This window comes from Delphinapterus leucas, chromosome 5 (genome assembly GCF_059928025.1).
Source record: "Delphinapterus leucas isolate spDelLeu-1000000601 "Yukka" chromosome 5, BTC_Dleu_Yukka2, whole genome shotgun sequence".
Taxonomy (NCBI): Eukaryota; Metazoa; Chordata; class Mammalia; order Artiodactyla; family Monodontidae; genus Delphinapterus; species Delphinapterus leucas.
In genome coordinates this window covers 129,548,657-129,572,878 of record NC_143133.1, presented here as the reverse complement: position 1 = coordinate 129,572,878, position 24,222 = coordinate 129,548,657, and the positions used below count along the sequence as shown (strand labels likewise).

General features: G+C 41.9%; 1 long non-coding RNA gene across 1 annotated transcript; it reads left to right on the top strand.

The window, feature by feature from the left end:
* Window positions 1–173: 173 nt before the first annotated feature.
* LOC149749240 (uncharacterized) lies at window positions 174–24,066 on the top strand. The gene is made up of 3 exons (XR_016393411.1): window positions 174–413; window positions 4,079–4,154; window positions 23,488–24,066. It is a non-coding gene; the product is annotated as an uncharacterized LOC149749240 (long non-coding RNA).
* The last annotated feature ends 156 nt before the right edge of the window (window positions 24,067–24,222 follow it).

Below are 24,222 nucleotides of genomic sequence, written 5' to 3'. Positions count from 1 at the left end.
CTCGGGCAGCTGCCAGATGGAGAGGGGCACGTCTGTTCCCGCTGACTGATGGCAGCTCCGACCAATCCGCGCTCAGCGACGAGGCGCGCCCGCCTCCCGGGCTCTCGGTCGCAGCCAATCACAGGTTCTGACGGGACCGAGCCTCCCCGCAAGGGCCGTTGGACTTGGCTGACTTTCAGCAGTGCACCGCAGAGCGACGTCAACTTGGGCCAGTGGTGGCTCGCGGGGATGTCCACCCTTCCGAAGGCCGTGGCGCTCTGGCCAATGAGGGAGCGCCTCTGCGGTGGGTGAGGTCGAGAAATTTGGTACCTCGCCAGGGGGTTGAGGAGAGGCAGTATGTCGCTTGGGGCAGTGGAGCGGTAGTGACAACTAGGAAAGCCAGAACGGAATGCCAACACTTTGCCTGGGCGGAGGTAATGAGAGACATCTGGTTTCATTGCTGTTCTTTGAAAAACTCACGGTGCACCGTTCTTCGTGACTGAACAGGCATCTCGTGATCCCTTGAGAATGTGTGGGGTTTTTTTCACTTTTTATTTATTTATTTATTTATTTTGGGGGGGGAGGTTGGGCTGCACCGCGTGGCATGCGAGCTCTTAGTTCCCCCACCAGGGATGGAACCCCTGCCCCCTGCAGTGGAAGCGCGGAGTCCTAATCAGTGGACAGCCAGGAGACTCCCCTTGAGAATGTTGATTCATTTATTCCACAAGTATTTCTGTGTGTTTAGGGAGGACCTTTTGTGTGCCAGGCACTGGAGATAAATCTCGACACAAATAGACATGATAGATGCCTTCATAAAGCTTCCAGTCTAAAGAGGAGGAAGAGGGAGAACAGAAAGAGGTAAACAAGCAAATGACATAATAACAAATCATGTCAAGGAAGGAAATAAGCAGATGTGGATACAGAGGATAATAGGAGGTTGAGGTTAGCTAGAGAGGGTTGTTCTATAAGAACTTAATAACGTTTAAACAAAGAGTGAGAAGATCAGTCAGCCACGGCACCTGGAAAGTGATTGTTCTGGGCAGAGGGGACAGCAGAGCAAATGTCCTGAGGTGGGACAGCTTGACATTTTGGAAGAACAGAAAGGCCAGTGTGGGTCTAGTTTAGAGGGAGGGAGAGAGCAGCATGACAGAAGGAGATGAGGTAGACAGAGGCCAGAGGATGTAGCCAAGACTTGGAATTTGCTTTACATTTTAAATATAATGAGACTCTATTGAGGCATTTTATGCAAAGGAGAAAAAGGATCTGGTTTAGACTTTAAACTGCTTTGGTTAATGTGTAGGTGAATAGGTAGAACAGGTTATTGGGAGACTGGTTAGGAGACTAAATCAGAGGAACTCCAAGGTGGGAGATGACCTGTTTTAAACTATGGTGATATCACTGGAGGTAGAGAAAAGCAGAGATTTTAAAGATAAATTATTAGCTTGTTTTGACATATTAGGTATCCCGTTCCCCGGACAACAGTTCTGAAACCAGTTCATTGAGCATTCTGTTTAGAGAGTGATTCAATTTTCATGGGCTTCCTGGAATTTTCTGTTCTTTAATCATTTTATTGAAGCCATATATATATATACACACACACACACATACACATGCATATCTGAACCATCAGACAAGGCAATCGTATTTACAGAAAGCCCTCTCCCACCCTGTTATGTGTGTGTGTGTCTCTCTCTGTATAAGTGCATATATCCCAAGTGTATACAGCTCAGTGAATTTTCACAATCTGAACACACCTGTGTATCCACCACCCAGATCAAGAAACAGAACATTATAAACACCCAGGGACTCCATCATACTGCCTTCCAGTCATTGCCTATCATGACTTTCAACAACATAGATTAGTTTTGCCTGTCTTTGAACTTGATATATATAGAATCACGAAGTATACACTCTTTTGTGTTTGGCCCTTTATTCAACTTTATACTTATGAGATTCTTCCATACTGTTGCATATAGTTGTAGATTATTCATGTTATTTCATTCTGTAAATATACCTTTGAATTCATCCTTCTGATGAACATTAGGGTAGTTTTCAGTTTGGAGCTATTACAGATCGTGCTACTATAAACATTCTAGTACGTGTCTTTGGGCCTTTTCTTTCGATGGAGCGATCTGGTGGCTGAGTTTTAAATACAATTAAGTTATTTTTGAATCTGTTCATCAGTAATATAGTATTACATGTATTGCAGTATCTCAAACATACAGACCCCAGATCATCAAGGGCTTTGCTCTCACAAATGTGAAAACTTTTGGCAACAAGAACTGTTGACGTGAGAAATTTTAAGTTTGGCAGTCTAAAACACTTGTAACTGTGTATGGCATTTTGACCTTCTTTTTAAGCAGCTGCAAACTGCATGTCCAGGATTTGAGAACATCATGACTTTGCTACATCCTTTTATTATAATAGACTGTAATTCACAGGCATATGGTAAACAAGGTCAGTTAGGCTGACCTGAAGAATATGCATATGTTTGGTGCTAATACAGTCCTTGGAGTTATATTTGAAAACCATACCATTCCACATCCTACCACAGTTGATTAGGAATAAAGCCAGCAGTTTACTTCTTTAGAATTATTTATTTTTGCTTTTTGCATCTCTGAAGCATGGCTAAATGTAGTACAAATGTACATATACTCAACATGCGGGATCACTGCATAATGTCCAAAAGAATCAAGTGGATGCAACACTCCATACTTCATTAAGTTGAGCTCCTTTTTATTTCACTTTATATTTTAAAGACTTGAACTATTTGATAATAGTCACTATCGGGAAATTATACTCAAGATGGGTCACAAGGCTGTGGGTGGATAGGTCGCAGGAGGCCTTATAAAATATAAAGTGAGGACATAAACCATTTGAGATTTAGGCTAATGAACCACTGGACTGGAACTGTTACAAGATGAATTGAGGCGTATTACACATTTTAAGAGTTTGAGCCAAAACTGACTGGAATTGTTCAGCACCAAACCGGAATTGGTTAGGAGTGCAGCTAGAGGCAAGATTTTATAGAGGAGATGTGAAAGCCAAGCAAGAAAATGATTTGATTGGCTACAGGTTAAACAGTTACCTTATTTGGGGAAGTCTGTTTGGCTTTGTTGTTGGTTGTCCTTAGGTTTTCATTTCTTAACCTTAGGGCACTATAGATTTTAGGTTTTGGTTTGTTTACTTAGGCTACTAAGGCGTGAAAACCACCTCAGTCTAAGGGCCTCCTTGTTTAATTAATTTAACACTACCCATTTTCCTGATTAGTTGCTAATGCTCCTGGGGGCCAAATACTGTGGAATAATGAATTGATAATTTTATTAATATTCACTAATGAATAAACAATTTTTTTCTTGTTAAAACATTAGAGATGGTATTTTTGTATGGTCAGTGAAGGGTACCAGAATATGTGACCCCCAAAATACACCTCTTTGGATTGTTATTATTATTTTTGTTTTTTGCGGTACGCGGGCCTCTCACTGTTGTGGCCTCTCCCGTTGTGGAGCACAGGCTCCGGACGCGCAGGCTCAGCGGCCGTGGCTCACGGGACCAGCCGCTCCGCGGCATGTGGGATCCTCCCAGACCGGGTCACGAACCCGTGTCCCCTGCATTGGCAGGCGGACTCTCAACCACTGCGCCACCAGAGAAGCCCTCTTTGGATTATTTTGAGCTAAAGGCAACTGAGGACCAGGAGATGCAGAAAAAGCTCTTCACCTCCTCCTGCCTAAAAATAGAGTATTAATTTCCCCTTTAGTAAAGGAAATTTACATTTATAAAGGAAATTTCCATCTTTCATGGTGGCTCCTGGAAGTACCAGAAAGAGCACTACTCCCAGAGATAACTGTCACCACCTGACAGACTCCTTTCTACATAACAAGACAACCCTTACTTAACACACGTTTCCTCCCCTTGCATTCCTGTAACTTGCCTCCCCTACTCCGATGCCCCTTTTCCTTTGTTTAGCCTAAAATAGTATATAAACCTCAATCATCTGGTCTCCTAGAGTCTCATTTCTTTATGAAATTTCCATTCATACTTACAGGATTAAAACTGTTTTTTCTCTTCTTTATTTGTCTTTTGTCAATTTAATTTCCAGGGTCCCAGCCAGAGAACCTAAGACGGTAAAAGGAAACATTTTTTCTTTTCCTCTGTTAGAATCAGCAGTTCTCCAGGTAAGACTCCGGATGCTACTTCTGGCCTCATGCCTAAAGTGTGAGATATTAGCGTGTAGTTTTCCACAGTTCAGGTGGTTTTCTATCTAGAATTGCTAGCCCAGATGTCCCTTCTGTGTGTCACCAGAATAATTGCCAAAACCCTGACACAAACAATTTTTACATCTTGCCTTTGAACCCTATTAAAACTTGTAGCACTGATTTTATTTTAGAATGTAATTGTTGCTTTTTTTCCCACAAATATGGAATAAATGAGCTTCATCCAGTACTATTGTTATAGAGATCTGAATTATCTTTCCATTTCCACCTCTGACTTTTCTATTTGGCCCTATTCAAGTATTTAATCTCATTATGCATCATTCTCATATAGGGCTGTTATGAGGAAAATCGTATTTTATAAATGTAGAAAAAGTTATAAACAAAATTGCATTTTGTTACTTAAATTACAAAAGCTCAAAATCAAGGAAATGGAATATGATAGTCATTAGCTCCATTTGCCAAATATTTCCTGCTCTCCACCTTCCAGGCAGTTTCCGGCCCCTTCGTGGGTGGTGCTGTGGGAAGGAAGGGAGCCTGTGACTAGTTTAGGTCAGTGAATTGTGCGTGGAGGTGACAGCGTTTCTGAGTTGGAGCATTTAATGATCCTCTGCAAGACCCTTCAAGGCTTATTTCCCTCTGCCATTACAACTAACAAAAGTTCCAGATCACTGCTTCTCCTTCCGTCCGGTTCCTGAGTAACTAACTGTGGAGAACAGAATCCTGCTGCCAACCCATCGTGGCCAGATAGCTGAGCAGGAAACAAACCTTTGTGGTTTTGAGCCACTGATACTGTTTGCTGCTACATCTTGAGCTAACTTAACCTAGCCTATCCTGACTCATACAGGTAGTAGCTCCAACTTAAAATCATTTGGTTGAGGTTTTCTTGGGGCAATTTTATTCAAAAAGAAAATTTCATTCATTTTTTTCAATAACTTTTCATGAAGTTTCTACTGGGTTTATAGCAATGAATGAAAAATATAAATGTCTCTGTTCTCATGAAAATTGGGAGGGGGCAGAGGAGATAGGCATTTATCTAGGTATGGTGAATGCTATAACTGGAAAAGTATGGCTTTCTCTAAGTATTATTCTTGGAGTGTTGTGGCTCCTCTTCCCCTTTCTGTCTCTGTCTTTCTCTTAAGTTAGGGATTATTCAGTTGCTGAATATTATACAAGCCTACCTAGAAAGAATGAGAAAGAAACAACAAGTTTCTAACTCTTGAGAAGTATCTTGGACTCACAGAAAATATACCTCGCTTGAGTCTGGAATGCCAACATTGCTTTTGACCAATGGGCGGCCTCAGACAAGTAGCTAGCTTTGCTGTGCCCCTCTTTTATCAGATGTAAGATAACACTAAATATAACCGGCCTTGGCTGACTCTCATAACTGCTACAAGAATTCAATTAAGCAGAGAATTAAATGTCCCATAAAAAAAAGGTGTTATTATTCTTTGAAGATTTTACTTGAAGTGAGCTGGAGGAGCCAATAAATAGCTAGTTTAAAAAAAAAAAAAAGTTCGGTCCACCTATAAAGCAACATATAAACAAATTAAAATTAAAATTGTACCCTTCCAGCTGTGGGAAATGATACAGAATGACACGGTCAGAGTTGTACCTTCAAGAATGTAAACTCAGTGTTTATTGCCAAGTCATATCTGCTAATGTACTGCTATTAGGATATGGCTGAAACAAGCCAAAAATTCCCTGTAATCTTCATGAGGAATATTCAGTACTCTTCTTGTCAGTAGAATGAAGGGAATGTTCGAATAACTAGTTTTATACAAGTGGATAAACAACAGAAAAATGCATGCAGTGTTAATAGAGACTGCCATTGTCTTTGAGATCTGTAATTTCAGAAATATGTACGCTTATAACTTTAGAAAATTATAACTAATTTTCTAAACTCATTCCTAAGTCTCATTTAGATTAGAGTTCAGTATCCCAAAGTAACATTGTAAGAGATGATGAAAGGCACATTTGTCACTGGTTGTCAGGCAACCCAAAGCATGAGTTATTGGCATGTACAAACACACCTCATTAGGTATACAGAGTGGGTGTAGGTGCTGAACTGCTTTTCTATTGGTCAGTTTCCCTTCCAATGACAGAAGAGACAGTATTTTTTCCCCCAGTTAATTAGCATACTCTGGGGAAGTACCGGACTGTGTTTCTTAACCCTGGTAGTGTTAAATATAGACTCAAAAACCAGCCTTTAGCATTTACCATTTAAATGTTACTTTGGCTTTGGGTGTTCTAGATTTTATATACAAGAATACTCCAGAAAAAGTTGTGAAAATTCAAATAAACTAATAGCACATAATGATTATGCTATGAGAAGTTAGCAAGAGGGGACTGGTTTTCCTGAAGATACCTTCCCGTAAAATAGGAATCGACAATCATCTTCCCAGAATGAAACCAGGAAAGATATCCCCGGGTCGCAAAGGACAATAGAAATGGTGCTCCCTGCCGCCACCCCACCTTTGCATAGACCACAGGGAAGAGGCGGAACGCTGAGATTCGGGAAGAGGGCAGAGTTACAGCAAAGGGAAAAAAGGGAAGGGGACCAAGAGGGGGACGTCAGCCTGCCCACATGAGGGACTGTCATATGGCCTGAAATGTGACCCAATGAAAATAGTGTAGAAATAGATGCTTAGTGCTCTTCGAACTGTATGCAACTGGTGAATGCAAGGTTACATAAATATTTTCTACATGTTCTCTCGTTCTGTGGCTTCTCCCTCCTAATTCATCCTACACCCACTGGTACTATTTTTCATCTTACAGCACGGTTTCACGAAGCTTCAGTAGCTCCCCATTTCCAACAGTGTTTAAAAAAAAAAATTCTAAGCTTCTGAGGCTAGCATTCACACTTCTCCACGAGCTTGTTCCTGCCCTTCAGCAACCTTCTGATCCACTACTTCCCTAAACGGACACTCATTCCACCCAAACTCATCATTTCCTAAACCTGCTGTGAGGGTTCTGACCCCCTTGCTCCCTTGCCTCTGCTTAGGCAAACCTTAATTTTCTCCTCTTAGTTTTCTTAAATCTTCAGAAACGGAAGGATTAAAGTGAACATTTGCCATGTGATTACTGATTGCTTGTGCTCTTAGAGAAGAAGCAGAATAGAGTATCACTTCGTGCTGCAAACAAAGATAATAATTACTAACTGTTAGGGTTCTCCAGAGAAACAAGCAATAGGGTGTGTGTGGGGGGGGGGTGTGGGTGTGTGGGCGGGGCTGAGAGAGACTGAGATTTAAGGAATTGGCTCATGGGATGTGGGAGCGGGCAAGTCCAAATCTGAAGACAGAGAACAGACCCTGCATATATTTGGAGGAAAAGTATTCTAGGCAAAAGAGAGGGCACGCACAGAGGCCCTGCAGCAGAGTCGCAGGCTGGAGACGCAGGGAAGAGACGCCGCCGCACTCACGTCCCAAGGCAGTCTGGAGGCAGATCGCCTTCTTCTTTGGGGGATGTCAGTCTTTCTCTTAAGGCCTTTAACTGGCTGGATGAGGCCCATCCACATTATGGGGGTAAAATCTGCTTTACTCAACCTACTGATTTAAATGTTAATTCCATCTACAAATACCTTCACAGAGACATCTAGATTTATGTTTGACTAAACATCTGGGTACCTTGGCCTAGTCAAATTGACACATAAACTTAACCGTCACACTAACCCATACAAATGCTTATTCTGTCCAGGCACTGTTCTAAATTCTTTACGTGTGTTAACTCATTTAACTCTAACAACCCAATGAGATAAGGTTATTATTATCTTCCCCATTTTACAGATGAGGCGCACAGATAGATTAAGTAATTTGCCTGAGGTCATATAGCTTATAAATGATGCCTTGCCAGGACTTGAATTTTTGCCACCCGGCCCCAGAGTCTGTGTTCTTAACTGCTGTGCTCTTCACCTCTCAAGAAAAAAAAGTGAAAGCTGAACTCACTGATACCTTATATGTTCTTCCTGCTGCCTCCATAAATATCTTTGCCTGCCATTAACATCTGTTGGAAATCAACTTTTTACAGAAACCTTATGTATGTCCACACAACAGCTCTTTGATGTAGGTAGTGTTATCCCTCTTTTACAGACGAGGAAAATTTGAGGCACAGAGAAGTTAATGATTTGCCCCAGGCCACGAAGTAGTGAGTGGAAAGCAGGCATTAGCCTAGGACGCTCAGTCTCCAAAGCACATCCGCGGACCACAGTGTCTCTCTGTATGTTCAAGATGTTCCTACTCATCTCTGTTTTGAAGACTTTAAATTACTTTAACCAAAGTTGGCTTTGCAGATTAACAAAAATTGGCTTTCTGTTTCGATGTGTTCCACAAGTGAAAAACACTGTACACATAAGCCTAAATTTCTGACTAATTCATGCACCAGGAAAGAACATAGATTGTAACTAAAGAACATAGATTGTAACTAAAGAACATAAATTGTAGCTAAGTGGAAAGAAAAAAAGAAAGAGCGTTTCCTGTTTTACCAGGTAGGGATTAGCTAGTATCATCTCCTGGAGGCCTGCTGCATTTAGAGAAAGAGCAAGGGGCAAACACATCACTCGGAAGCACTCAAGTGGGAGCAAATGACCAGCTGGAGTAGGATACAGATTGAACCTTAGGAGTGACTTCGCCTAAGCCTAGCCCGCTGGCAAGGACTTCAGTGGGCGGGAAAACACAACAGACATCGCCCGTTTTGCAGTGTTGGCTTGCTAAGCTGGAATTAGGTGAATCTACTGTCTGTTTTTAAGGAACTGATGTAGAAAGTTTTATTCCAGAAGGAGTTTTGGTTTCCCAGTGGGGCCCATGAGAAGGCAGAGCATACTGTTTACTGTTGATAAGGATCTTAACGGAGTAGTGGTTGCCACCAGGGATCTTTCACCTCTGTCTTCTTAACTCACTGAACTAAATTTGTAGCCTGGGAGAGGAAAGGCCCCAGAAGTTTTTCGGCCTGTCCAGAAGTCAGTATATGACCAAAGAATTTTAGAGCCGGGAGGTACCTTTGAACTATTTTCCTCCTCTTCATCTCCCCTTTATTTTTCAGAAAATTAAATGCAAATTCTGAGAGGTGAAGCGATTTGCCCAACACCACAGAGCTGGTAACTACAGGCTAGAATTATAGGCCAAATTTTTAGTATCCCAGGCAAGTACTAATCCAGCCTCTTCATACTGTGTGTGATCAGAGTCATTCTTGACTTTAGACAACCTAGTTAATGTTAGGAATTTTTATTATTCCCTGTCCTTGCCTAGAACACCCTAACTGGTCCTGAGCTCGCTGGTCCCTGACACTGTTTCCTGCTTACAAAATGTCTTTCTTCTTTCTCCTCTCCTCCATTAAAACTCTTTTGTTTGCTTGATAAATGGCTGTTCATTCATTCCAATAATATTTAATGCATCCTCCTATGTACTAGAAACTATTCCAGGAGCTGGGGATGTAGCAGTGAACTAAACACACAAAATTTCTGTCCTCATGGAACATACACTCTAGAGGAAGGAACAGAAAACCAAACCGATAAATATATTCTTTGATATCTGTAACGATGAATGGTCTGTAGAAAAATAAATGATGAATAATGGGATAGAGAAAGGAGTATGTGCTATTTGAGGTGTGGAAGTGAGGGAAAAGCCTGGCATTGGGGGGCAGGAACCATAATGAAGGAAGGGAGGGAACAGACCCTGCATATATTTGGAGGAAAAATATTCCAGGCAGAGGAAAGGGCACGCACAAAGGTGCTGCAGCAGAGTGGCAAGGAAGCCTGCAGGACGGGAACATAGATAATGAGTGAAATTAAGCAGAAATGAGGTCAGAGAGAAACCAGCCTGTAAGACGTTGTAGACCGAGATAAGATAAGATAGGGAAAGGAAAGGACAGAAAAGAAAAGGAATTTAGACTTGATTCTCATTGTTGAGAAGACCTGGGGAGAGAGAGTAGGTGAGGGTTGTGAACTGATTTGTGATGAAAAGGATCACTCATGTTGCTGTGCAGGGAGTGAACCCTGGGAGAGGCAAAAGTAGCAACTAGGAGACCAGGTAGAAAGTTGTTGGAGGAGAATGGAGAGTTTCACCTTGAGGATGTTAACTTTGTGACGTCCTGTAAACATACAATAAAGCTTTTGCATAGGACTTAGATATATTCATCTGTGGTTCTGAAATCACACAACCCAGATAGGACTTCAACCCACGGACCTGGACTCGAACCCAGTCAAAATTCAGGTTGGGACTTGAACCCACTGTCTTTTAATTGAGGTCACACAGCTGATCCCAGGACTTAAGGAAGCTCATGTTCTTTATGTCTCATCGCCGAAAGAATTCAGTGAGAGGCAAAGTGATAGGTAAGAAGTGGATTTATTTAGAGAGATACACATTCCACAGACAGAATGCGGTCCATTTCAAAAGGTGAGAACGGCCTTGGGAGAAACACACTACAGAGACAGAAGTGAGCCATCTCGGAAGGCTCAGAGGCCCCAAAATATGGAGTGGTTAGTTTTTACGGGCTGGATAATTGCATAGTCTAATGACTGGGAGGATTATTCCAACTATTTTGGAGAAGGGTTAGAGATTTCCAGGAATTGGGCCACCACCCACTTTTTGAGCTTTTATGGTTGGCCTCAGAACTGCCGTGGTGCTGGTGGTGTGCCATTTAGCATATGCTAATGTATTACAGTGAGCATATAATGAGACTCAAAGTCCACTGGAAGTCAGATCTTCTGCCACCTCGGACCTAGTTGGTTCTAACCAGTTTTTGTCATGCCCTATGGCTATGTCATTCTTTTAAAGGTCGTACCCTGACCCCTTCCCTCCTGTGTCACTTCCAGGGAGAAGTCAAGGCGAAAGACCTACATTCAGGAGTCACCAGTGTGCAGATAGAATTTAAAACCACGAGGATGAGATCACCTAGGGAGTGAGATGGATGGAGAGGAGAGGAGGCTGGAGGTCAAAGCGCTGGGATTTTGCAGAATTTAGAAGTTGGCAAAAGGAAGAGGTCCAGGCAAAGGTGACTGAGAAAGAATAGTAATGAGCTAGGAGGAAATCCAATAAAAAGTGAGAGAAAGGCAATAAAGAAAATTTCCAGGAGAGCGTAAGCCGCTGTTTGATGATTAGGTTTGACCATGTAAAGGTCACTGAGGACCCAGACAAGATCCGTGTCAGCGCGGTGAGGGCACATAAGCGTGATTGTCATGAGTTCAGGAGGGAATGAGAAGCGAAGGAGCAAACACTCTAAAAGTACTTGAGGAGTTTGATTTTCAGGTGGGACATAGGAATGAGGCAGTAACAGAGGGGTATTTTCTTAAGATGGAAAATATTACAGCATGTATGCATGCTGATGAGAATAATTTGAAGGGAATGAAAGACTGACTTGCAAGAAAAGGAGCACGTTAGTCCTCTGGGATGGGGGAGGCGTTGGAGGACCCAGGTGAGCTGGCAGGGTAGCTGGACAGATCTAAGGACCCACTTGAGGCTAGGTTCATCACTTGGTGTGAGACCGGTTAGCGTGTGTTAATGTCCTTCTCCAGCCACATTCAGCTACTTGGGTGCAGAGGCAGATTAGGTGAAGGGTTAGATTGGAACAGGTTAAGCTTTAGCTACATGGATATAACAAAGCAGGGAGGTGAGAAACTATAACAATGGACCATGGAATCCCAACTGGATAAACAGAGAAGAGAGGGCATGAGTGGTGCCATGGAAATTAAAAAGCCGGCAGGGTCGATCACTTGGAGATACTGACCATTGTACAAACCCAGGACAATGTCTTTTTTTTTCCAAAATACTCTAAAATGTGAATGACTGGTGACTAGCTTATAAAGATAACCTTCCATGCATTTAATGAGAAAATAGATACTTCTTAACACAAAGAAATTAATTTCTAATGGGAAAATTCTAGGGGTATTTGACAGAATAATGGGAGAATATTGAAGGAAAGAGCCTCAATAATATAAGTTAAGGACTTCCCCCATTTGACCTAACTGCATGGGGTCCAGAATACGTGGTGACCCACTGCTTTCTCTGTATCAAAAGTGAGTTATTCATCAACCAGAAGTCTAACGAGATGAAGTGGAGATCCACTTGATCTTGAAACATCAAGACGTGTTATATAAATAATACAGGACTGGAATTTATATTACAGACTTCTTTATTCCAGAAGAAGGAACATGAGGGGAAGGTGGACTGTCTTAATAATTGACTTCAGTCACCATTCAGCAGCCACAGTGAGTTCTGTGGAGATATAGAGATAGACAGATAGATAGGTAGATAGATATTCTCTGTCTTTAAGGAATTTATAAATCCTAGGTGTATAGGTACTGAACGTAAGTGAACATGAATAATGATAGGATATATATAAGAAATACCAAAAATGTTAATGAAAATGCTGACAACAGGAATAGATAGATCAGGACTGAAAACTCAATAGATTTACTAGTATAGTCATTACTGAGAAACTAATATAGTTGCTCCCAGGAAATAAAATCCATTATGTATTGTGGCAGAGACAGCTAGATGCCCGATTCAATATACATTCTTCCCTTCCTCCTTAGTAACAGACCCCTGATTTTCGTCTGGGCATACTGCTGGCAAAAAGAAAAGATTATTTCCCAGCCTCCAGTATAATTAGTGTGGTCTTGCTGTTAAATTCGTGCCGTAAGATGTAATTAGAAACACATGGACTTCCAGAAAGTTACAATACAAAGGAAGGAGGCATGCCCTTCTGTCATTCTCCTTTCCTGGACTGTGGATATGACAGCTGGAACTTAAGAATCATCTTGGGTCATAATATGACATGGTAGAGATGGCACAGCAGTGAGATAGGAGGTCAGATCTTTGGTGAACTGATCTATGGAGCAACCATAACAACCATTTCTGTTTAGAGCTGCCAAACCTGATCATAACACACACACACATTTATCACTGTAGATACCACAGTCTCAGGTATAGTATTTTACACCTACTGGTCACTCAGTAAATATTTGATGAATGAATACAATTATTTGTAATGGGGGTTTTGCTTCTGAAAGTGCTGTTGTAGTGGAAACTCTAATGATGTTTCCCCAAATATAGCAGTTTTTTCTTCTATTGCCTTTAACTAGAGGAGCCTCTGAAAGTGACATATATATATAGTTTATACAGTTAGAAGCAAATATAAGACAGGATATAAATTTTATTCACAAATATTTGCTCTTAAAAATTGCCCTATGTATTAGTTATTGCTGTGCAACAAATCACCCGAATACTCATTGGCTGAAAACAGTAATCATTTATCATGTTCTTGCTTCTGCGACCTGGCTGGGGTTCAGCCGACCTAAGTTTGGCTCAGCTGGGCAGCTCTGCATCTCACTGCAGGACTACAGACTGGCCGGATCAGCTCTGCTCAGAGTGTCTCTCATTCTTGGGCAAGTGGGCTACCCCAGGCACTTCTTTACATGATGATGGCAGAAGAACGAGAAAAGGAGACACTCAAGGATTTTCTAGGCCTAGACTTGAACTGGCGCATAGTCACTGCAGTCTCCATGCCATTGGCCAAAGCAAGTCACATGCTCTCGTAGACTCAATATGGCCATAACCTATTTTCGCCTCCTCCCATCAAGAGGTAGTTTATTTCCCAGACGTATTCTTTACCTCTTGAAGATGGGCTTGTGACTTGCTTTGACCAGTAGAGTGTGATAGAAGTGAAGTTTTGTGACTCAGTGAGCCCTAGCCTAAAATGGCCTTGTATTTCCACCCTCACCCTCTTGGGATGCTGTGGCCACCACATGACGATGAGGAAACCCAACTCAGTTGAGCCTCTTCATGGATGAAAGCCCACGTGGAGAGAGGCCTGGCCATCCCAGCTGTCCTAGCTCAGCCCCCAAGCTGCCTATTTAGCTGAATGTAACTTCACGAATGAGCCCAGGTCGGAACAGCAAAAGAACCCCCTGTCCAAACCGTAGAATTGTGACATAGCTATTTTAAGCCACTAAGTTTGGGAAGGGTTTGGTATGCAACAATCGATAAATAACACTTATATCTAAGGCCAAAGTCAAGCGACAGGGAAGTATAGTCTGCATCAAGTAAGTGTGTGGGTACAGGGAGGGGTAAAGAATTGAGACCAACAAATCAATCCACTATGGTGTATAGTATCTGACTTTTAACTATTTTAAATGTAGTTTGACCTTTAGTTGTTAGTGGCTTCTGACATTTTAAATCTGGTTTCTTGCTCCCCAACCTATTCTGTCTTCATGCTAGTTTATCTCCAATTCTTCCCTTCCTGTACTCACACGCTACTGCCCAGTCATGAGATGGAGTCTATTTCTGCACACCCTTGAATCTGGGCTGGACTGGAACTGCTCTGACCAATAAAATACAGAGAAGAAACACTGTCTCAACTCCTAGCCTTTTAGAGGCCTGGCAGCTTCCATGTCCTGCCACCTTGTAAGAAGTGCAACTGCCGAGGCAACTCTGCTGAGAGAAGGCAAATTTTTGACGTTTGTTGCAGACAGATGATCCCTTACACATATGTTTTGTAAGGTCTGTTTTGCATTTTCAATTTTTTAAGATGACAGACACCACACTTTGTTTATTCCCTCATCAGGTGATGGACATTTAGGTGGTTTCCACTTTGGGGGAATTATGAATAATGCTGCTGTGTAAACATTCACGTGCAGGTTTTTGTGTGGACACGTTTTCATTATTCTGCATATGAGTGAAGTTGCTAGGCCATATGGTAGCTACATACCTTTGAATCTCTTTTCCTAAAGGAATACATTTTTAAAAAATCTGAATCTGTGACAGAATTTAGAGGGCCAGACATCCTTGGAAAATGCAAGTGAACTTTTTAAAATACAGCGTGTTGGAGAGGAATTACAAATATAGTATAACATGGTTAAAAAGCTCAGGCTGATCATGTACAGCATAAAATAAAACAGAAAGGAAGCCAGGAATATAGAGTGTGTGTGTTAATATAAATGATGTCGTATACTTATTCCTGGCTCCCGATCTGAGCCCATCTTCCCCTCTCCCCAGGGCACCTCTGTTCTGCCACCCTGGCCCTCCACAGGAGACAGCTCAACGGACCACTCTCTCACCTCGTCAGCTGTCTGATCACTCAGCAGTGTATTAGAGGGGTCTTCCTTGATCACCTACCTAAAATACCTGTCCCTCACCATCTATCCCCTTGCCGATCCCCACATTCAGAGCATTTATCAGCACCTCAGATGTTTACTCGTTCATTCATTTATTTGTGTCTGTCACTCCCCAGACTGTGAGCTCTGTGAGAAGTGGATATTCATTTAAATTGTAATATCCCCCACATCAAAACAGAGCCCACTGCTCAAAGTATATTTATTAAATGAATGGGTGAATGAATGAACGAATAAATCCTTCCATTCCTTGCAAAGCCTTTTTTTCTTTTAAAAAATTTTTATTGAAATATAGTTGATTTACACTGTTGTGTTAGTTTCAGATGCACAACAAAGTGATTCAATTATACATATATATGTGTATATGTGTATATATATATATTCTTTTCTTTACATCATCTTCCATTATAACTTATTACAAGATATTGAGTAGACTTCCCTGTGCTCTACAGCAGGTCCTTGTTGGTTATCTATTTTATGTATAGTAGGGTGTACCTTTTAATCCCAAACTCCTAATTTATCCCTCCCCCGACCTTTCCCCTTTGGTAATCAAAAGTTTGTTTTCAAAGTCTGTGAGTTGATTTCTCTTTTGTGAGTAAGTTCATTTGTATCATTTTCTTAGATTCCACATACAAGCGATATCATGTGATACTTGTCTTTCTGTCTGACGTACTTCACTTAGTATACTTAGTATGACAATCTCTGGGTCCATCCATGTTGTTACAAATGGCGTTACTTCATTCTTTTTTTATAGCTGAGTAATATTCCATTGTGTATATATACCACATCTTCTTTACCCATTCATCTGTCCATGGACACTTAGGTGGCTTCCATGTCCTGGCTATTGTAAATAGAGCTGCAATGAACATTGTGGTACATGACTCTTTTTGAATTACGGTTTTCTCAGGGTATGTGCCCAGTAGTGGGATTGCTGGGTCATATGGTAGTTCTATTTTTAGTTTTTAAGGAACCTCCATACTGTTCTCCATAGTGGCTGTATCAATTTACATTCCCACCAACAGTGCGGGAGGGTTCCCTTTCCTCCCCACCCTCTCCAGCATTTGTTATTTGTAGACTTTTTGATATGGCCATTCTGACTGGTGTGAGGTGATACCTCATTGTAGTTTTGATTTGCATGTCTCTAATAACTAACAATGTTGAGCATCTTTTCATGTGCCTTTTGGCCGTCTGTGTGTCTACCTTGCAAAGCCTTTGCTGCATTGAGGACTGTCCTGTGGGAAACTGCATCAAACAAGTACCATGTGAAGTTGGCCACTGTCAGAAAATTCCAAGGGCCATTAGTCAGTTCACATGTGAGTCGTGGAAGCAGAAAAGAAAACAGAACATAAAATTAACCTAAATACCCCTGTTCCCACTTCGTGACACGGTTTCTGCTGCCTTCCTCTTCAGCAATTTTGGCCTTGTGTACCCTTCAGTGTTTGCTGTTGTTTACTTCACACCTGTGTGGTACAGAACAGCAGGGCTGCTTAAAAACACCTGAGACCGGCAGAAGCCTTCATTACTGGTGCAGATAGAGCTCAGCCTGATTATCTCTACAAGAGTCCTTTTAAAAGTCCTAAGTCCCTGAGGGCGAGGGTCCACCCGGCTTTCCCCTCCGTATTTGCTTCATCTGACCACTGGTGTCGTTGATCTGCTTTTAAAGTCCTTCCTTTCATCTCTCTTCATTTCTTTCACGTTTGTCCCCGCTTTTTCCGTCTTCTGCTCCTATTTAAACTCAAAGACTAGTGTAGACAGCTGTACCGGGAGAGGCCTGTACTTTTGTGTCGCTTAATATTTTCTGCCACATCTTTTAGTTACTTCCTTATCTCAGTTCAGTTATATTGAACAAATGTTTGTGGAGTAGCTACTGTGCAGGACGCTTGCTAAGCCTTGGAGACACCGAAATTATCAAACAATTCCTGCTTCTGCTATTTCGCAGTTTTAAGAGTCTCCAGTCCATTCATTTGTGTTAGGATTGTAAGCTTCTTGAAGGGCTCAGAATAGCTTACACATAGGTAATGTTTATTAGTGTGGGAAATGAATTAAACTGAATTGATAACCAACCTGGAATTTGATTTCTTTCTTTTACTCCTCTTCAATCCAATCTATGTCGACCTGTGGCACAAAAATAAACACATATTGGGTCTTTGTCCCCAGTTCCTGACACAGAGCTCCTAAATCCCTTGGAATTTCCTGAGTGAGAGGAACGTCTTCTGTTCTAATGAGGTGACTCTTGCTGGGTCTCTAGATAGCTTCACGATGGGGGCTGGTTGCCAGAAAGACCAAGACTTGATTAGAGGTTTACAACTTTGAGTCCTACTTCCAACCTCCAGAGAGGGGAGAGGGGCTGGAGATTGAGCTCATCACCAATGACCATGACTTAATCAGTCATACCTGCATAATGAAACTTCCACGAACACCCCTAAACGATGAGGTTCCGGGAGCTTCTGGGTTGGTGAACACATGGAGGTGCTGGGAGGGTGGCATAATCCAGAGAGGGCGAAAAAGCTCTGCACTCCATCCCCCCTGGCTTGCTCTATGCATCTCTTCTATTTGGCTATTCCTGAGTTGTATCCTTATAATAAATCAATAGCAGTAACTAAACTACTTTCCTGGGTTCCAGGAGCCATTCTAGCAAATTACCAAACCTGGGAGGGTGGGTCATGGGAGCTTTGATTTATAGCTGGTGGGTTAGGAGTACAGGTGACAACCTGAAGTGAGACTGCACTTACACCAGGTAATTATTAGTATCAGAATTGAATTGAAGTGTGGGACACCTGTTTGGTGTCCAGAGAGTTGGAGAATTGGTTGGTGTGGGGGAAAAAAAGCCCTCACATTCGGTGTCAGAAGTATTGTGGGAACAAACTCTTGGGTATATATACCTAGGAACTGCTGGATCTTTTGCATTCTCAATATATAAAGAACTCTTGCAACTCAGTAATAAGAAGACAACCCAATTTAAAAGTGGGCAAAAGATCTGAATATGTGTTTCTCCAAAGAAGATATACAAATAGTCCACAAGCACATGAAAAGATGCCCAACGTCATTAGTCATTAGGGAAATGCAAATCAAAGCCACAATAAAATGCTACTTCCCACCCATGAGGATGGTTATAATAAAAAAAGATAGGCAATAACAAGTATTATAGACAAGGATGTGGAGAACTTTGAACCTTCGTACATTGCTGGTGAGAATATAAAATTGTACAGCTACTGTGGAAAGCAATATGGCAATTTCTAGAAGGGTCAGACATGGAGTTACCATTTGACCCGGCAGTTCCTAGTATATACCCAAGAGAAATTAAGACACAGACACAGAAAACAAAAAAAAAAAAAAAAAGGCACAACCACACAAAAGTATGTGCAGGCATGTACATAGAAGCATTTTTCATAATAGCCAAAAAGCGGGGGTAACCCAAGTGTCCATCAGCTGATGACCAGATAAAGAAGATGTGGCACATCCATACAATGGGGTGTTATTTAGCAGTAAAAAGAAATGAAGTACGGATGCATGCTATGACACAGATGAACCTCGAAAACATTATGCTTAGTGAAAGAAGCCAGTCTCGAAATACCACATATTGAGTGATTCCATTTATATGAAATGTCCAGAAGAGGCAAATCTGTATAGACAAGTAGCTTCATGGTTGCAAAAGCTGAGAGCTGTGAGAGTTTGGGGGAGCAATGGAGAATGAATGCTAATGGGTACAGGGTTTCTTTGGGGTGATAAAAGTGCACTAAAAGTGACGGTGGTGATGGTTGCACAACTCTGAATCGTGCCCTTTAAATGGACGAATTATGTGGTGTGTGAATTATATCGCAATCAGGCTGTTTAAAAACTGGTGTCGGCCTCCCCCGGGAACAGCACAAGGTATGCACCTGAAATGGCAGGTTCGATCTGACCCTTCTCAGTTCACGGACTTTACCATGGGTTAGTCACTTGATATAAACAAGAATCACTAGTAGTCAGAGAAATGCAAACTGAAACATTCACAAGGATATCACTTCACACCTTTCAGGCTGACAAAAAATCAGAAATGTGGATCCTGTCGAGGGTTGGAAGAGATGTGGGAAAAGAGGAACATACTCTCCTCCCCTGCTGGGGGGCATCTAACCTAGTGCAGCCATTCTGGAGAAATAATCTGTCATAATTTAGTCTTGTGAAGAAGACACGTATTCTGTGGCCCAGCAATTCTGCTCCTGGTATATATTCCAAAGAAATTTTCACACGGGTCTGTGTGGGAACATGTGTGATGATGTTCCTGGCATCACAGCCCAGGGTGAAAGGGGTTGGAGTCTATGTGGGTGCTCATTCCTGGGTGAGTAGACAGGTTAAATGTGATGCACATGCTGGAGTCTAATGGCTCTGTGAGTAGCATCAGGTTAGATGTGGGCAAAGCTGCATGGATGACTCTTAAATATATAGTGCTGAGTGGAAAAATATAAACACTGGATGGAGATATTTAATACTGTTTCCATACAATAAAAATGTGCACACAGGGAATTCACTGGCGGTCCAGTGGTTAGGTCTCCGTGCTTCCACTGCAGGGGGCATGGCCAATATCTGGTCGGGGAACTAAGATCCCACATGCCACACAGCCTGGCCAAAAAAAAAAAAAAAAAAGGTCAGAATTTATAGAGCTAGTAAAGATGAAAAATTATCCATCAGTAAGTCTGTAGGAGGGATTTCTGCCTTTGATAAGGAGACTGTATCAGATGGCCTAGAGCTAGATAAGCCAAAACAATTCTATCAATAAGATAACAGAGGTTGCAAGATTATGGCTGAATCCTGAGACAACCTAATTTCTTGACTATTTTAAGGGTCAGTAGCCAGGGGTGGTTCCTCCAAAACAGGATTTAAACCTTGGCTCTCTGAAATGGAAAATGGTTGGTTTTGCTCTAAACTGAGGTTGAACCATTGATTCCACAATGGCTCTTGGTATGTCCCTCAGCTTTCCTACTAGCCCAGCTATGTACATGGTTTCCTTAAACTTTCCTTAAAACAAATGTACCCACAACCCCAGTTTTTGCATCATTCTGCCAGTGGCTCCTGGCATTCCCTCAGACCATCCTGCCTAATGTTAAAATGCACTAAGCCAGGTTCCATGCCAGAAAGACTTGGTTTTCTCTCCTGGCATCATTCTTTATGGCTGATTGTCCCTAGTTAAGTCCTTTAACTTCTCAGAGCTTCTGTTTTTCTACATGAAAAAGAGATAACAATAAAATATGTTAGCTATCCTAAGTATTTCCTATGCAATTACAAATATACATATTGAAGCTCAAATTGTATCCTATTTATTATGCATATTCTTCTGTTAATTTTGTTTTTACTTTACATATATATATATATATACACACATATACACACGCACACACACACGCATATATATAATGAATGGCTGTCCATGTCAATATAGACAAAGTTAATGGCTGTCATGAATGTGGTAGGGCAGGGGGTAAAAGGGAAATCTCTGTACCTTCCACTCAATTTTGTGGTGCACCAAGCTCTGCTCTTAATAATAGCCTATTTTTTTAAAAAAACTTAAAGTTGATTCAACAAAATGATTGAGGAATTTAAAATGCATGTTAATAGAATTTCATGGTTAGTCGTTATTGAATCTAGGATTGTACTATGTTGGATTGTATGTGCAAAGTAATATTTTCGTATTTAGATAGTGTACTCAGTGAGAGAAATGATCTCAATATGAACATTTAATACATAATTTTAGGTAATAGCTGTCCATACCAATATATATTTTTTAAAAAAGTAGACTTTAGGGCTTCCCTGGTGGCGCAGTGGTTGAGAGTCCACCTGCCGATGCAGGGGACACAGGTTCGTGCCCCGGTCCAGGAAGATCGCACATGCCGCGGAGCGGCTGGGCCCGTGAGCCATGGCCGCTGAGCCTGCGCGTCCGGAGCCTCTGTTCCGCAACGGGAGAGGCCGCAACGGTGAGAGGCCCCTGTACCGCAAAAAAAAAAAAAAAAAAAAAAAAAGTAGACTTTACTTTGTAGAACAGTTTCAAGGTTCTCAGCATTGAGTAGGAGGTAAGAGAGTTCTCCCATATCCCTGCCCCCCTCGCCCATGCACAGCCCCTTCACTATCAACATCCCCCCACCAGAGTGTTACATTTGTCACAATCGATTTGTCACAATCGACTTGACACATCGCTGTCGCTCAAAGTCCATGGTTTACATTACGGTTCACTCTTGGTGTTGTACATTCTGTGGGTTTTGACAAATATATACTTTTTAACGGCCACATGGAGTACCATGGTATGATCTGCCATGAATAGTTTAAACAATTATTTGAAAATGAAGTTCATTTGAAAATTTTTTCTACGATATACAATACAGATGATGCAATGTGTGTTAAAATCCTTGCTATTTTAACTTATCAATCAATATAAGATTGATGCATAGAAAAATCAATAGACGACATGAATAGTCATTTTATAAAAGAAGAAATATAAATGGACAGTACGAAATGAGAAGTTGCTCAATCGCATTAACAATCAAAGAAATGAGATTTAGAAAAAGACATCCTTTTCAAGAGACATAGGTCGGTGGAGATGAAAAAGACTGATAATATCGGGACTGGCCCTGCTGTAAACTGGGGGTGGAAGGGTAAATCTTTGCACCCTTCTTCTTTTTTTTTTTAATATTTATTTTATATCTGGTCACCTTCATTGAGCTTTTCATTTATCTATTTATTTATTTATTTATATTTATTTAGCTGCATCAGACCTTAGTTGCGGCATGCAGGATCTTCATTGCGGCACACGGACTTCTCTCTAGTTGCGTGCTCGGCTTCTGAGCACGTGGGCTCAGGAGTTGCAGCACGCGGGCTTAGTTGCCCCGTGGCATGTGGGATCTTAGTTCTCCGACTAGGGATCAAACCCACATCCCCTGCATTGGAAGGCAGATTCTTAACCACTGGACCACCAGGGAAGTCCCCTTTGCACCCTTCTAAGAGGGCAAGTTAGCAATATGTGACAACAGTTACAAATCTGCACAGATCTTTTGGATTATTTTTAACCTTTCAAAACCTGTGGTAATAGTATTATTGTTATAGTTCTTATCTTCTAAAGAAAAACATTGAAATTTTTAAAAAATAAATTTATTTTATTTATTTTTGGCCGTGTTGGGTCTTCGTTGTTGCACGCAGGCTTTCTCTAGTTGTGGAGAGCGGGGGCTGCTCTTCGTTGCGGTGCACGGGTTTCTCATTGCGGTGGCTTCTCGTTGCGGAGCACGGGCTCTGGGGCACACGGGCTTCAGCAGTTGCAGCACGCGGGCTCAGTAGTTGTGGCTCATGGGATCTAGAGCGCAGGCTCAGTAGTTGTGGCACAAAGGCTTAGTTGCTCCGTGGCATGTGGAATCTTCCTGGACCAGGGCTCGAACCCGTGTCCCCTGCATTGGCAGGCGGATTCTTAACCACTGCACCACCAGGGAAGTCCCAAACATTGAAATATTATGAATGAAATTCTATAATATGGATTGCTTCAAAATAGTCTGGTGAGGGCTGGGGAAAAGTGGGTGGAGGTATAGATGAAGCAGATGAATTCTCATGTGTTGAAGCTGGGTATGTGATAAATATATACTTGGTCTTTGTCCTTGGTTCCTGGTACACAGTTTCTAAATCCATGAGGCCACTCTTGGTGGATTCAGGATGGGGGCTGATCGCCATAAAGACCAAGGCGTCGTTAGAGGGTTGGAACTTTGAGGCCCACCCCCTTACCTCATTCTGTCCTTCAGTGGTTCACAGAAGAGACAGACTCTGGTCAGAACATAAGATGGTGATAGTAAAAGGGAAGCAGGCAAGTCCATGTTGGAACCTACAGAAGAAAAGAAAGGTAGTTAAAAGCATATGACCGAGAGCAATACTGGGAGTCACACAATCAGAGTTCCAGGCCTCACAGCACCTCATCCTCAAAGCCAAGGCCACCTGCTCCCCGCTCCTTCTTTTCCTTCAACCACAGCCTGCTGCAGGCCCACGCACAAAGCGGCCAGCATCGCTGGGGAAATTCCCCATACCATTGTCCAGCAGTAGAGACCTTGAGGTCTCAGAAAGGTCTCTGGGGTAGGGATTGGTGGGTGGGCTGGAGGGGATGTAAGTGTGGAGGTGGGAGAGATGTGGCCATGGTTCTCAATGTTTTTTTTTTTCTTTGGCCGTTCCGCGTGGTCTGTGGGATCTCAGTTCCCAGACATGGGATCGAATCCGTGCCCCCTGCAGTAGAAGCGTGGACTCCTAACCACTGGACAGCCAGGTAACTCCCTGTTTCTCCCTTTTGAATAGATGAATGTATTTCTCATGAAAACATTCCTGCCCTTGGCAGCAGGCTCTCTTGGCGCCATTGCAGGATAGAAAGATTTGTGGGCTGACCAGAGACCTAACCACCATAATTTCTAACATTACGTTAGAGGAAAATGCATTCTGAGTTATAAACAACCAATTAACAAAAGCTTTCTTAGAACATTCATTCAACGACTATTTATCAAGAGCCTACTAGTTTCTTTTTTTTGTTTTTTATTGAAGTAGAGTTGATTTACAATGGTGTGTTAGTTTCTGGTGAACAGCAAAGTGATTCAGTTATATATATGTATACATATTCTTTTTCATATTCTTTTGCAGTATGGTTTATTACAGGATATTGAATACAATTGCCGGTGCTATACAATAGGACCTTGTTGTTTATCCATTCTATATATAATAGCTTGCATCTGCTAATCCCAAACTCCCAGTCCAACCCTCCCCCAACCCTCCCCCTTGGCAACCACGAGTCTGTTCTCTATGACTCTGAGTCTGTTTCTGTTTTGCAGATAAGTTCATTTGCATCATATTTTAGCTTCCACATAGAAGTGATATCACATGGTATTTATCTTTCTCTTTTTGACTTACTTCGCTTAGTATGATAATCTCCATGTCCATCCA